This window comes from Coturnix japonica, chromosome 14, assembly GCF_001577835.2.
Source record: "Coturnix japonica isolate 7356 chromosome 14, Coturnix japonica 2.1, whole genome shotgun sequence".
In the NCBI taxonomy this organism is placed as follows: domain Eukaryota; kingdom Metazoa; phylum Chordata; class Aves; order Galliformes; family Phasianidae; genus Coturnix; species Coturnix japonica.
Window position 1 is genome coordinate 7,147,175 of NC_029529.1, and position 16,034 is coordinate 7,163,208.

The following is a 16,034-nucleotide window of genomic DNA, read 5'->3' on the forward strand; positions in this document are numbered from 1 at the left end:
CTGTTGCAACAAGGTCATTTATGCTTTAATGTAATTAGTTATGCCAGTATTGATAGAGGAAAAAAAAAATAGTCTCATGTTGAGACAGGGATGTTTCATTGCCAGGGTTGTATCTCCTTGAGTTCAGGCTTCCTCTAAAATTTGTTTGCAGAGATGGGGCACCAGCACCACCTCTCTGGGCACCCTGTGCCAGTGCCTCACCACCCTTAGTACAAACAGCTTATTCCTTATATCCAGCCTGGACCTCCCTCCCTTTCCCAGCACCTCATGTTAGCAGGCAGAAAACACACCAAACACACATTAAACCTTCTCAAACAATGCAAAGTAGGAGAAAGGAAAAAAATTAGATTCTTAAGAGCATTCAAACAGCTTGTGAAATTTGCAGGAAAGGTATTGTAGGAGCCTGCACTGCACTCAAATAGTCTAACAATAAGTTTCCCAATAAACAGCTGTTTCAAGAAACCCAGCTCCAAACCCACCCTCTCTTCTCTACAATGCATGTCAAATCTGCATCAAAACGCTCACCACCTGTTTCCAGTTTGCAGGCAACCAATCATTGTTCATCAAAGTAACAAAGCTGTTTTAAATTTGAAAGCAACAAATCCAAGTTTAATTATTTTGTCCTTCAGAGCTTTACGCCATCTTTTACGAAAGCTGTTTCAGAGATGAAGAACTATCATTGGCTGCCTTAAAAGGGGAATAATTGATTGACAGCTGGAAAAACACTTCTAAGGACAATAGTATTTGTCAGTCGGGTATTTTTCACACTAAAGACAAATTGCATTTTATCAACACCCTGAAATTATTTTGTCAACAAAATTCATTTTGTGGCATTCCCTTCATCTGTCAAGCTGACAGAACGTTCTCCAGAGTGTTCTAAAGAAACATTTTGCTAACATGATTAATTTAGCCAAAATTTAATTTTGCTTTTTAATCATACGTATAGAAAGATGTTGCAGGACGTGCACAGGAAGGTGTGAAGAGCAACGCCATTAACTCACACAGCCAGGAGGAGGCCAGGCATACAAACCTTCACCAGTCGAATGCTGCTGGTTGAAGAGATGCAACATTTGATCAGTTCTGTGTAGACAAAAGCCCTGCTTGAGTAAATTGTGTTTTCACAAATTATTTGATCTTACTGGAAACATTTCAAAGAGCTTTATGTAGAATATTCCACAGCAATTAGAGAACAGTGTGTGTGCATGAACAAAAAGACATGAGTAGAACATTCTGGATGGTTCTGTCAGCTCATGGCATGGATGGCATGGGAAGATGCACAAGAACCCCACACAACAACAATACATTGACTTCCTGTGCTTTCAGCATGTTAATGCTTGTAGCAAACAAGTGCTCAGCTTCTATGCCACATATGATATATTCAAATGGAATTTTCCAAACAGATTTATGCCAAACACATAGCAGTGACTTAAACACCACGATTCTTGAGATTTCCCCTCAGAATCTCTTGACCGTACTTCCACTTGAATGTAAATGTTTAGCAAGCATGTAATTGGACAGTTTCCCCTATGCCCATTTTGTTTTTTGATAAAATGACCCATTGGGAGGTCAAGTAACTTTTCTAAGGTCATGCATTAAATCAGCACCAGGTGAAGGAGCAACAACTGCGCTTCCTGCCTCCCGGTGTATCCCCCCAGGCAATAACACCAGTGAATGTTGCTCTTGCATTGTCAGAATTACACGTGCGTGTGCCTTGATTAATAATAAATAAGCTCAGATGCTCTCAAACAAGATTATATCTGCACCTGTAGGGATGGAAAGTATCGCCCCTCTTCACAAAGCTCACAGGTTGCATTTTGGAACACTGAAAACGTTAAAGGAAAAAGCATTGCTGAAGCTTTAGAAGTGAATTCACAGACAACTGAAATAGTTTTCCCAAGAGCTGCAGACTGCGAGACACTTTCTGAAATCAATTGACAACAAGAGAAAAGGCTCAAACAAAAGCATGGGTGTCTCCATACTTCTGGTCCCCATTTCAGAAGCACAATCACACAGATGCTCACACGGATTCAAAACGAGTGCTGGTTAGACAGACAGAGTACACATTCCATCAAAGCTCTTGAAGCTTGTTTCCACACCTTTTACCAGTTTCTATCATATCATTTCTGCAGTGCACTTTCTGATTTCCTGGGAGATGATTTGTGCCGAAGGAAGGAAAAGTTCCAGTATGGAAAATGGACCTAACAGAGGATGCAGCTGGTTGGTTATCCCTTACCACAGTGATGGCTGCTGAATGCCCCAAGAGCCCAGATCCTCAGTGGCCATTCACTGTCATGGAATTAAAATCTGATTCATCCCTTCCCTGCCTTGTCTCTGCTGGGGTTTTGTAACTGCCTCTCATCCCCTTCCCACTGCTCAGTCTTCTCACCTCCAGAAGGTGCTGCAATTTTTATAGTCACAGCCACATTACTTTAATAGACTTAATCCCTCTGGACCTCTTTTTGACACTGAATTATTAATTCATTAATCTGTTTTTCATATTTCTAAACAGAAACAGACATTACTGGTGTGAATGATCAATATTGTGTTCTCTCATTCCTTTCCTTTTCCATCATTTTAGAATCTACTCTGCTTTCAATCTTGGGTCTTTTTAATAGGATTTGCTTCTGTGAAGAATTTGACACTTCATTAAGGCAACACTATGCTAAGGGATTTAATAATTCCTATCTGCATTGGTCACTTATAACTGACGTTGCACATTCAAGTCACTCTTGGATCTGCAAGATCTTGGATTCACAAAACAAACAAACAAACAATAAAAAAATCCAATATATTTGCTGCAAATTTCAGAGAGTAAATCATATTTCTTGGTTTTATAGTAAAAGGAAAACCTGGAAAAGACATGAATAGATCTTTTAATCATTATTACAGAAGTTGTCATTCTCTCTTCCTGAAATGAATGAACACGCCAGTAGTTGGCCCTCAAACCCTCCTTAGCTGAAATACAATTGCTCTATGCTAGATTTCAAACCATGCTGAACAAAGCCTACATTTCCCTTCACTGTTGCTATAGTAAAAGCTTAATGGTCAAGGCTGCTCCCTACGTGCAGGAATTTGTTCTTTGCAAAGGGTTATAAACCAGCCCAGCTTCAGCCCAGCCAACAAGAAAGCAGCAGAGAGACAGACAGCTCTCTCCTGTATCTCCTGTATACATGCTGTGTACTTAGGGAAATGCAGGGTAACCTCGGAGGTCTTTCACAGCTCTTACTCTGGTGGCTTCAGAAAGGGAATGTTTCACCCTGAGTTGCAAAGGAACTACTCCATCCATAAGGAAAACAGTGGAACATTACTATATTATATATATATATTATATATATATATTTTTTTTACCCACATCCTGCCTGTGTTCTCAGGTGTAAGCCCCCACAGACTGCTCCATCACCTTTTCAGTATAACAAGCCCTCTCCTGTACCATGCAGGGATGCTGCACCTCAGAGTGACTTGTGCAGGTGAGGCAGAGGAAGGGAAGAAAGCAGCAGCCACCTCCCTGGCACACCTCCCTGTGACACCAACAGAGCAACACAATCCAGGCTGCCTGCTCCTTTCCTCCTCCTGGCCGCTGGCTCCTCCATGGTGGACCACGCAGCAGAACCTGTCACCCATAAGGCAAGCAAGGGGGCAGAGAGTTGGATCACACAGAAGTGCTTTCAACTGATGCACACACCTCTGGCACCAGCTCACTTGTCATCCAACCCTAGCAAGTATTTATTAATGAAGCTTTCCTGATTGTTGATTCATTTGATTGTTAAAGCTTGTGGAACTCGTACTGTTATTATTCATTGTTATTAATGTTCACAGCTCAGCCTCTCTCTTTCCAATACGCTCCACAGAGGAAATCGAAGGCTGAAACCAATTGTTACAGTAAATGAATGATGGAGCCGCTTGAGGATAGGAGCATGCCTGCTGCTCTGGGACCGCAGCGTGTTAGGGGGAGTCAGTTAATCTTCACACACAAGGACTGCAAACTGAGAGGCTATTTCAGGTCAGTCCTCTGTTCTGTACAGTGCTTCCTGAGTCAACTGTCTATGACAGCCACCCTAACAAAGCAGTCTCTGCATAGGACCAGTGACCCAGGGCAGGCTTTGATTTACGTGCAGAAACAAGGTTTCCTTTGCACTCCTCCACAAGTATAGAAGACAACACCAGAACACTGCCATAGAGAGCAGAAGGGAGCTCAGCAGGGCAATATCTGCATGTGCACACTGCTTGCTTCAGTACTTCCCTTCTCCTCCCCTCCTGCAAACCTCCTCCACCTCTCCACAGCCTGTTGGTACATGATCATTTCCAATTGTTGTGCCACATGTAAGCTCCCCAAGACAGAACAGCAGCACTCCTACCTGTCTCGTAGTCAGGACGCTTCCAAATCTGCAACAGGGCCCTTATGGCAGCTTTTCAGAACAATGTACTTGTTCGTGTTATACCTCCAGCATCTACAGAGCCGTCACATGCCATATTCAGTCTATTATTCATCTCAAGTAGAGAATTCTGCAAAGCAGGAGGAAATAAAAGAGGGCTTAATACAGCTTTACTAAAATGGAATTTGCCAAGGACTCATAGAAAAATGGATTTAATTAGGGCTGCTAATGGGGAACAGTTTGTTCCTGTGATTTGAGGCAGAAGTTAGATAGTGTCTATAATTTCAACATTTTAAATTATATATACCAGGTCATTTCTCATTTCTACCTTAATTACAAAAATCCATCTTTATGTATCACAATTTCAAGGCAAATAAAGCAAAGGCAGCAAAAATGATCTTTTATTTAATAAAACTTGTAAGAACTCACAAAAGAAGCGAAAGATACTTCGTGTGGATGAAGCAGACTTCACATAGAAAAAACAGTTGCCAAACAGCCCTCCATACACAACTCTGGGACAGCCCAAAGAGGCCATTTGGAGTAAGGGGAGGTTTGGGGGGAGGGAGGGAACAGATGTTTCCAAATAAAGGAATAAGTTGTGTTACATTATATTAAAGGAAAAAAAATGAATCTCAGCTTGATTTTTATTCAGTGGGGTGAACGTCCTTCATTTAATTTTGCAGCTAAGCAGAATATTATAGTTGCAGGCACTAATTGGCCTGACGTGCTCTGTCTAGTAATCCCACATTCCAGAACTCTCTGCTACACCTTCAGACACTGATCACTGTCAGGATATCTGAATTGCCTGAAAATTGGCTCTCCAGATAGGAGGGCCAAAAGATGTTGTTGTTAGAACCGCTCCTCCCACATCTCCTCTGTAGCCCTGGGTTTATTTAAAACTAACCAACATCGCTTTTGTGAAATTCCTTCTATTAGCCGACTCCAACCAGGTGACCTAAGTAAATGAGTCTTGGCATTGTAAAGCACGGATTAATTTAATGGCAAGTAATGCAGACAACTGTGGAGCAAGCCAGGCCCAGCCGCTGCCGCTGCTGCAGCTTCTGCACCCACTGTAATGTATTTTAATTCTGCACCTCAGATCAGAATAGAATCAATGAGTGAAGTTCAAATGTGACACTTTTCCTATTTCCCTGACAGCTTATTTCATGGATCACAGGGACCAAAGTACAGCTGCTTATTCAACAGAGGAAAGAATGAATCAATTTTCATTCTTTAATACACTATGTGACCTATTCTCTGATGCTCTATCCTTTACAATGGCTCTAGTCTTTTCAAGACCTTCAGTTTTGTCAGATAGAGAAAATTTAAAATAATGACAAAATGCCCTGCCCTGGGTCTGCTTCCAACTGACTAACTGCTCTGCCAGTAATAAGTCCAAATGAAAGATATTATGTCACTTGGGTTGAATTAAACAGACGAACTGTAATCCTACATCATTAAGAAAGATCCTATCTCCTGGAAGATTTCTGTGCTTTCCCTCCAAGCTTCCAACAAAAGGTGCTGAACTCCACAAAGATTCTGATTCTCTTCTGCTTCAAAACATGAAGGAATAGCCCAACAAAATGGCAGCCACCGATCAGCTTGCAGCTGGAAGAGCAGACACGTGGCTGGGGATGGCACCACTTCTTTTCAAGCAGCTCTAATTCGGGCAGAATTAACATGCTGAGAGGCATCATTCTGCAATTTCACCATGAAGATTATGTTTTTCATTTAGAAGCATCCCTTGGTACTGTAGTTTTAATTACCCTCTGCGTGGCTTGTGTTTGTCTTGCCTTATTATTTATCCTCAGTTCACAGGTGATGCTCATACTGTTCTCATCGCTGCTAACTTTGTTTCAGCCTGGGCTTTCTGGTGATAGCCACGGAATGGAGGCCAAGTAGCCAACAACTATAGTAGTCAGCTGCTGAGCAAGTGGATTTTGATGAGGCTGATCTGATTGGAATTAGGTGCACAAATGAGAGCTCGGAATCAAGCACTGACCCCACAGCCCTACGGGGTAGCACTTTGTATCCCTGTCACCAGCACCCATTTCTCCCCAGCTATCAGAGGACATGAAAACTGCCCACTAAGCTCTGTCAAAGTAATGTTTAAAATGAAGTTCCAACAAGACCTTTTCCCTTCAAACAAGGTACATGTTAGCAGCAGTGTTTGAAAAATGACCCTAAGCCCTGTCTGCACTGGGAGTTTGTTCCCAGTGCAATGTGCCATATTATGGCAACAATATATTCTTCAAGTGAATGAAAACTAATGAATAACTAACCCCCTGACAGTCTTGCTATTACTGAGTGCTTAGGAGCTGGGTTAAACTGACAGAGTAAGATGAATACGGCACTAAGACAAGTTGTTACTTTGCATGACTGGTCAGAGGAATCCAGATTTAATGGACATTACAGATGGGTTAATTCTAAAGGCAGAATTTGATTCTGAGCTGTAGCTGCTCTCTAAGCAGGAAGACCTAATTTTGCAAGTAGGAAGGCTTAATCGCTTGGACAACTGAGTCACAGGTTGTAGCCCTATTTTTAAAGGAAGTATTAGGAGCTTAGTCCTAGAAAGAGTGGGTATGAATTGGCCACTTGCTTCCATTTCCCTGCACCCTTCTCAACAGTGCCCAACAAAACTCAGGCAGATGCCTCATCTACAGTTGCAACCAAGGAAGACGATCCCCAGCAGGAGGGATCACCAGAGCACACTGAACGTGCACTGGCCCATGTTCACAGCACAGGAATCACAAGACAGAGCTTTCAGATGATGGTAACCTCAACTTGATGAGACTGCGGTCACGGTGATGTTGGGACGTCAGGTATAAAAACAGGGGAAGACAGTTCTTGTAATTACAAGTTTGAGCACTATTAGTGGAAAACTAATCCCTTTGCTGGATGCCAGCAAATTAAATATTAATCATAACTGTTTTGAACACAAAAAAGCTCATCTTCAGATATGAGAGTTAAAATCAGAGCAGAACTAAAGCTTTATTCATTTTCCATTATCAGCTTAAATAAAAACACTCAGAAAAACGGGCAATGATGTACAGAAGCCACTCAGCACAGATAATTGGAATGTAAGTTCAGGCAACCAATCACTCCTTGATTTTGCTTCTGATCGAGATAACTGGCTTGTTTCACTGCTCTGCTCAGTCAGCTCAGACCGTCTCTCAGCTTTGCCTGATGGAGATGGAGCTCCCAGAGTCAGCATCTTTAAGTAACAAGAGAGCAGTGTGGGAAGCAGGGGGAGCTGACCCTGCCAGCCTCTAAGCAGGAAGGCAGAGGAGCAAGATGGAGGTGGGGTTGGAGGAGAGATGAGTGTGTTGAGGCGATGTCAGATGGTTGTATTTACTTCATCCAGAATGGAGAACATGAACTTCTCTTTATAGTTACAGCGGATCATCTTCGTGTTGTCAATCACTAATTTACATGTAAATTTTTGCTTGGAACCAGGGCAAGAATTGTTTTATAACAGCATTTGTGGATGTTCTCTCTTCTGCTTAATTATTAACTTTGTTGTAGTAAATAAAGGGCGTTTATGAATTCCATCAATCTCAGCGGGCCTTTCGCATGTAAGACACTCCCAGACATTTGTAATGAAGAAACCACATTCACATTTGCTTTATTTAAAGAAATGAAATGATAAATATAGTTCTGTGGATGCTCTTGTGCAGTTCCCTAAATTAGAATGCCTGCCAGCAATTATGCCTGACTTACTATCTGCTTCGTTACAACAGCCTAAAAGATAGAAATAGACTGGAATAAATTGGGACTTTAAGAGCTCATAGGCCCTTCAGCAACACAGGTTTTCAGAGACAGCAGAAGCTCTGCTAGCTAACACAGTGCTCACTGTTCTGTTTTGAATCTACGTTATCTCTCCATGCCAGGAAATGTGCATCAGTTGTCTCTGAACGGTGCTCTCACAGCTCTGCACACTGTGGTGGTAGGGAGCTGCTTTGGAAGGAAATGCAGAAATTCAGTATTTATTTCCTTTAATACATTTTATGAGCAGCCTTTCTTTAGTCATTCTGATGGGCTTCTGCTCTGTGGAGTGCTGGGTTGCTCTATTTTTTGTCCTCAAGATCTCTATCAGAAAGAATGCTTGGGGAAAGTGCCAGCCACTGAATTATTTATTTGGTGCAGCCCCCACAACTGGCCTCACCATTGCAAACACATCTCTCTAGAGACACAAAAGCTGAAGCAGCCACAGCTCCTGAGTGCTACACATCCCAAGATGCTTCTCACAGCTATTTATACCTCGTTTTGCTAAGCACACGTTGGCAGGGCTTCTTCCTCTGATCCAGTCCAACCCTGACAAACAGTTGTTTCCCTGAGACAGACACAGGAACATGTTCTTTTATGTTTTCTAAATAATTATCCATCTTTTCCCCCCTCTTGATCTCACAAAGCCATAATCTTTGGGTGCTTAGCTTAGGATGACGCTAAGAGCTCCACACAACTGATACAGAAGCCTGTAAATGATTTCAGCAGCGCAGCAGAAACAATCAGAGCTTTTGTGCATATGAAATGAAAATGACCACGCTCTGATTCTGGAAGGAACTCCGGTATTAGAAAGCATAGGTTTGACAAGATAAACTAAAAGCTACGCTCTTCAGATTCCAATAGGCCCGTTCTGTATTAATTATTTACCGAGATGTTTTCTTAAAGTAGCGTCTTTGTGCCTTTAATTTTCAATTCCCTTAATGCTATGAGGATCTCTGCTGGCAACCCATTAATTATTAATAGCGTTAAAACAATATTTGTTTTCCCCTGAATACATTTTTGAGTGCCGTCCTCATACCAGTTAGGTTTTTCTGAAACTTTAATGAGGGTCTCTGATTTCCTCCAGTCTGGTGGCTGAGGCACAGGCTGGGCTGGGCCTTTGATGTAGCTGTCGGAGTACGCATAGCTCTGCATCCTTCACAGCTCTTGTCTCACTGGGTTTGGGGGGAGTGATCAAGCTAAACATCTGTGTTGAGGGAGGAGAAACAGCAGTATGTCTGTAATTGGGAATTCCAGTTGCCGAGTTCAGAGGTTCTGTTGTTCAAATGACTGTTTTGCATTTTCTTATTCCAGCAGCCGTTTTGAGGCTCAGTGGTGAACATCTTGCTTTGGAATACTTTTCTCCTAACAAAGAAAACAGCAGTGCAGTTGCTTTAATCTACAAGAAAACCATCCCATTTCAGCAAAGGGATATTTGAAACACCACAGTTCTAAGAATTTTGTGCAGTCTCAGCCACTTTTCTCTCTGCCAGGGCACATATAAAAAATTAAAACCCCAAATACCACTCCTTGCTTTTCTAGGCCCTAATTACAATCACATTTCCACCAGGAGGAGTCAACGTAAGCCTAATACTGTACGAATATGTATGAAATCATATAATTTCAATACAGTCTTTACTTACTGTGGATTGGTAATTGGAGCTGTGGAATCAATTTTTCCCCTACTTGAAACACCCAAATGAGTATGAAATATGTTGCATTTGTTCCATGCACATCTACAGTTCTGCACTTTGCTTGGAGTGGGATGATCATTCTGATGTATTTTTTATAACAGAGCAACGTTTCCTCAGACTTTGATGTTCCACATCTAGAGCTATTATAACCATTTGCTATTTAGATGCATGATCCGTGGCTAATCTCCAAAGCTTTGATGCATGCAATAATTATTACTATTGATGTCATTGCACCATATTTAAAATATGAATCTCTTCCTTATAAGCCTTCCACTAACAGAAAATTGAGGCAACCAGTTCACCCCAAGGCTGGAGGTTTCCTGTTCATTAGGGGAAAACCTCAGAAGCAGTGTAAGATGGCATTCTGTAACCTTCGGTGAGGCAATAGCAATGATGACTGCAAATGCTCAAAGAACAGAGGGTGATGTAATGTCTGCTTTGGTCTTGGTGCATAGGGAACTGAGCCTTGGGCTCTCCAGTTGCTGCATTCTGACAGTCTGCTCATGATGCTTAACCCTGAACTCTGCCATATAGCATGCTTCACCTAACTGCTGAATCCAGGACTTTGAATAGTTTTACCTGTGCGGTGTGTCACTGACATTCAGGAGCCTGCTGTTCACTTAAGCCTTGGCTTTCAGATCTGGCTAAGCAAAACACATAGAAGTTCCCCAAGATCCTCCACTGCTCTATTGTGAAACTTAAGTCTGGATAGGTTGCTACTTGGGGCATTGTGATGAGGTTTCTCTTGAGGGCCACAAGACACGGTGAGTCAGTGTCTCTCTTGGTATAGCTGCATTCAGACAGTCACACTTATCCGAACTGCACAGGAACGTGACCACTGGGAGCAAATGAAAGTCCCTTGATAAGTTTCCTACTTGTGCATACATTCTCCTTACTCATTGGCTGCATCCTCAGCTTTTGGGGGAACATCTTTGAAACAAGAAAACCAAAATGGTCATTAGCAGCAGCTTGTGATGAACTGTGGATCAGCGAAGAGAAAAAAAACAAAAACTACCATTTCTTTTATGGCAAACAGTTTTTTCTTTCCAGTGGAAGAGGAAGAGAGAAAAAGTTGGAGTCCCAAATGAATGAGACCCACTTGGAGCAGAGGAGTTCATAACAGTCTGCCAGGCCAGTGCCACACAGTGCAGAACACTGCGTTTCCAGGTATGAACATATCCAGGCAAAGAGTAGACTGACGGATTCTGATTGTAGAAGTCAATGAGAAGTAGATGCTTCAGTGAACACTTTCTCATGTAACTTGTTTACACTGTGCAGAATTGTGGCATACAGATAGATGTGCACTGCTACTCCAAAGGGCACAGGCAGGGTACAATGACAGCCTGGATACCCACTGTGCAGCTGACCTACCACAGATGGGGATAGATTAGTCTTCCACACATGCTGTAATGGCAGTGGGTGTTTTTCATGGGAACTATATGAAATCTGTATTTTAGGAAGTGCTTTGTTATGCCTACAGAAGAAATAGTAGATTCTGCCTCCCCAAGCCAGAATCCTACAACAGCCCTACTGTGCAGACATTGACTGCTGAGCTGTATCACATTCCTCCATCTCTTGTCTCAGAGATAGCCACTGCAACTATAAAAACATCTCCCTGTTGGTCTCCTCTGGATTTGTCTTGCCTGAGCTTCTCTGTTCTGAGTCTCCCTGTGCACTCATTTGACTTAGAGATGAGCGCTTCCCCTCAAAACCTACTCGCCAAGGTTGGCACAGAAACAAGGCTGATTCAACTGGCAAAAAGGCTGTAGTGCTGTAAAAGAAGTGCTACAGCCAAAACCAGAAAGACTGTGTTTTTCACTGGTTAGAATTAATTCCTAGAGACTGGAATAAAAAAGTTTCCATGTTTCCTTCCTTTTTTTCCATATCATCATTTCATTACCTCTGTTTTCCTGAACTGCATTAGCCACATGATGGAAGGACAGAACGACACACACACACATTGGCCCACCAATGCCTGCAAAACAGGTGTGATGGCTTTGTCTGCTCCAAGAGCACACTGATGTGTAACCCTTGTATCAGCACTCCATTGCCACAGGTAATGGTACAAAACTTAAAATGTACAAGCATGCGGGCCTTAATTAACATTTTCAATTTACTAAAATGTACTTTATAGATCTCTAATTATAGTGAAGTAAGCTGCATTTGTATATTTAGTTAACTGTTTCATTATGCTATCGGCAACCACTTCTGGAAAGTCAGATTTAATACATTTGAACATCTAAACAGTAGAAAAAGTGTTACGCTTTGACTGCATTCGATGTTAATGGTTAATAAATTCCTAAAGCTTCTGTATCAGAAAAAAATTGGCATGTAAAGATTCATTTTTGTATCAAGAGTCAATAAGTGCTTCAATTATCTTACTATAATGCTGTAGCTACAGAAAAACTTGCTAGAAGATAATGACAGAAAACAGATTAAGAACTTCAGCCTATGAAGTCACATGGGCCTGTAGGCACTGTGGGGACGCCACTGGGAGGCATAGAGCATGTAGGAGAAAATCAGTTTGATTCTAAAAAGTGCATGGCTTAAGCTGCTAAACTCAGCCTCTTCTTGAGGACACCAGGAAAAAAACTTGCACTGTATTGTGGCTTAAAACTGCCAGCTGACACCAAACGAAAGTTGTTGCCGTGCACTTCCTTACAAAGAGACGATCAACAAAATTCAGTGGCTCCTGCAAGCCAAGGCAAGAGCCAGGGAGCCAGCTTGTCTGGATAGAGCATGCCCTTGTGCAGTGAGACAACCCTTCCGCACATCCGTTAGAGGTTAATTATGGGCTGTCTTTGCCTTACTCAGACTCCACTGTTTGGTTGGACATGTAATGTCTAAGTAGAAATTTCATTGATTTTATTATATACAGCCAATGTTTTACATGGCAGGATCAAGAGACAGAAGACAAAGAATGATTAACTGAGAAACAGAACAAAAGCAGAAGGCCAGCAAGGGCAGACACAAGGATCAGGAGTCAAGGACAGATGAGAGCAGGGAACAGAAGAGGCTCTTCGGAGCTACAAGCTAATTACACGTAGCAAGGACATTCACTGTTCACTGTCAGGACAGTCTCACTTTCCCTCCCTGTCTTACTCAGCCATTACAATCAGAACCATGGCCTTTACTACTCCTGTCTCTTAGGAGATGCATGTTATTGCCCAGCCCAAGGGGTCCTGACCTCTGTGATGACTGCAGAGCCTCTCCTCCTTAACCTGTCCGCAGAACAAAATGTGTGTTCTGAACACAGCTTATTGTCCTGCTGCTGGTGTCAACTTGCTTCAGCAAGATGACACTAAAGGTTCCCAGTTATCCGCCACCAGGGTGCTCCACTTGATTTCCCCAGCAGAGATCTACGGTTAATCTGTACTGCAGTATGAAGGAAAGCCCAAGTTAATCCAGAACTGAATCAGGCATTTCATGCTGCAATACAGCAATGTAGATCAGGAAGCACTAGGAAAGAAGCAAGACAGTCTCTCTAACAGGACATTATCAAACTGCAAACATGAGAAGACCAACTGTTGTCTGCCCACAAACTCGGTGGTCGTAGCAGATGTGCTCCCACTCTAAACAAGCATCTCACACAGAAGCTCTCCTTGTTCCAGGAGTTCTTTTCCAATCCAACACTTGACTACCAAGAAGCTATTTGAAAACTGTCATCAACGTTTTAAAAAGAGAAGAATTTGAGCATCAAACAGTCAGATTGGAACACAGATAATTATTAATCAAGTCTGGCTTGCATTCCAGACCAGGCCAAGAGACCCTCAGATCTGCATGTAAAGATCAGACAGTCACCTGAACAAAACCACACAGAAACCTCTGAGGTATTTAAGCATTCAAGTGGAATGTTGCACTGTAGAGTCTTGCTTTAATGTGGATTACCAGCTGCCCTTCATGATTCGGGTTATTTAAAATAAAACAGAAGCACCAGTGGGGGACATTGCTCACAAAAATACATTTGTGCATCTGAATGGCATGTATGGCAATGGGAAGTATTGGTAATGGTCGGACTGGATGATTTTCTAGGTCTTTTCCAACCTTGATAATTCTGTGATTCTGTAATAAAGCTCTCCGGTATAAGACTGATAAGATATTAATCCTAGGTATTTCTGCCCAGGGTTATATACGTTTCCAGTTTCATATTTCCAGACCAGCTCTTTCTCTAGATTGCTCTGAATTCACAGAAACCAGCACAGCCAGCACATGGTCACTCCTGTCCCATTGCCTTGTGCTGTGTTCTTCTGTATCTGTCATCAGTTCCTGGGTGGAGGTGCGCCTGGGGATACCACGGGCTGAGGACAATACCTCAATGCCAGACTGCAATCTGAATGCAGCATCTTTTCTGGAGCTCAGTAAACCAACACTGTCATCTGAGATTGAGGATTATGAAGATTGGAAAGCAAAAAAAGAAGAGCCTTCAAATACCATTCAGTAGGAAAGGAGAAAAAAAAAGAATTTCTATAGCTGTTGGCCTGGTCACTCTATCAATAAGCCAATAAAAGAGTTTCATTATCTACAAATGAGAGCTTTGAATGCTGCATCATTTTTGCACTCTCAGCGAGATACTGAGTATCTCCTGGGTTTCCCTGTTCTCTGTCGTCAGTTCTGAAGAGCTGATGTCACCTGGCAGAATAAGCTTTACACAAGAACACCAGAACTCCTCAGCACTCATCAGCCTACAGACGTGGGAGAAAATCTGTGGAGAAGTGACCAAGCATCATAGATAGCAACAACTGCACTCAGTACTTGGAAGGACAGGGAAAAAAATGGCAAAGGGTAAAATGCGCTGAGTGGGAATGGCAGCTGCTTTTTCTTACCTGTCTGTCTCCTCCTTTGTTTCTGCACAATCTTTATCACACACAACAGTGGCTCCTTGCACACTATGATTGTGGCCTCCTGCAGCCAAATACTGTACACACATACTGTGTGGGAAACTGTCCTTACCAATGGAAGTTTTTGTTCCAAAAACCAGAATAGAAAACAGCTGCTGGTGCCTGAACAGCAGGAAAGCAAAGCTTGGTGATGAAGCAGCAGTCACACCTTACTGCCTGAGAGAATTCTGGTGCTTGTAAAACTGTCCCTATATCACAGCTCCAGACAGAGCTCTCCTCACTTTTCTCAGCCAGGTTCACAACAGCTTTCTCCCACCAGTTAAGGAATGAAAAAACACCATCCTTGTCCCATACCCACTGCTGTCCCCCTTCCTTGCCTCTATCTTTGACTTAACTAACCGGCCAACTTCCAGAATAAAAATTCTTGCAGAAAAGTGCCAGAGTTGTTTATCATCTGGATACACCAAAGAAATCACTGTATAGTGTATAAATCATTTGTCATTATCGTCCCCTGAAAACTCATTATAATAATAGCCTAATCATTGTGATATCCACTCGTACTGCTCCCACAAACATTAATCCTCATTATTCATCTGATATTAATGTAAATGTCACAAACACTTCCACATGGTCTTCCAGACCTCGTGTATGCTTTCGCCATCCTGGTTTCTGCCTTGAAGAAAAAAAAGCTTTTCATTCATTACTTGTAGACAGACGGGCACCAAAGTCCCATCACTCGTTAACTAAGCTGATCCTTTTCCTTGGGTGTCCCAGTGTCTTCCTTTTAGTGAGAAGCACTTCGTACCTCATCATTGTGCAAGCTCCTTGATTTGAGTGCTCTGCCTTTTCATTTTGTTATTTTGTACACATCCCACAGAAGCTGATTACTACATCAGTGCTCAACAATTAACTCTAGAACCATCAAATCAACCTGATACATAAGTCGATTTAAGCAGAAGTGAAGAGCTGGGCTTTCCTACATGCTCTCTTCTGTGCCTGTGCACTCTGCTGGACAACAGAGAGGGACCGTTCTGCAGGCAGGTCACACCAGCACCACTCATTTTCATGTCAGGCAGCCCATGGCAAGAAAGCACAACTACTGGTGAGCAGCATATTCTCCTATGGTAGCAGGAATGGGGATAACACCGTCTGCACAGTCCAAGCATCTTTTCACAGAGCCAAGAGTTTTAGTACCAATTCCTTCAATGCTCTTCTACATTTCACCAGCCCTGCCTTAGACACAGCTAGAATACAAAGTATAATTCCACAGGAGCATCAGCTAACCCATGCTGCCCTCTTCAGGAGCTGCTATTAATTCATTACCAGTGTGCAGCACAACCCTGCTGGGTAGAGAATTTAGGCTG

At 42.4% G+C, this 16,034-nt stretch overlaps 1 long non-coding RNA gene across 1 annotated transcript in view; it reads right to left on the bottom strand.

The window, feature by feature from the left end:
• LOC107320718 overlaps positions 1-16,034 on the bottom strand; it is a 48,317-nt gene that overhangs the window by 22,712 nt on the left and 9,571 nt on the right. Inside the window, exon 2 of the long non-coding RNA XR_001558358.2 lies at positions 4,356-4,503. This is a non-coding gene — a long non-coding RNA (uncharacterized LOC107320718). The remainder of the gene's footprint in view (positions 1-4,355; positions 4,504-16,034) is intronic.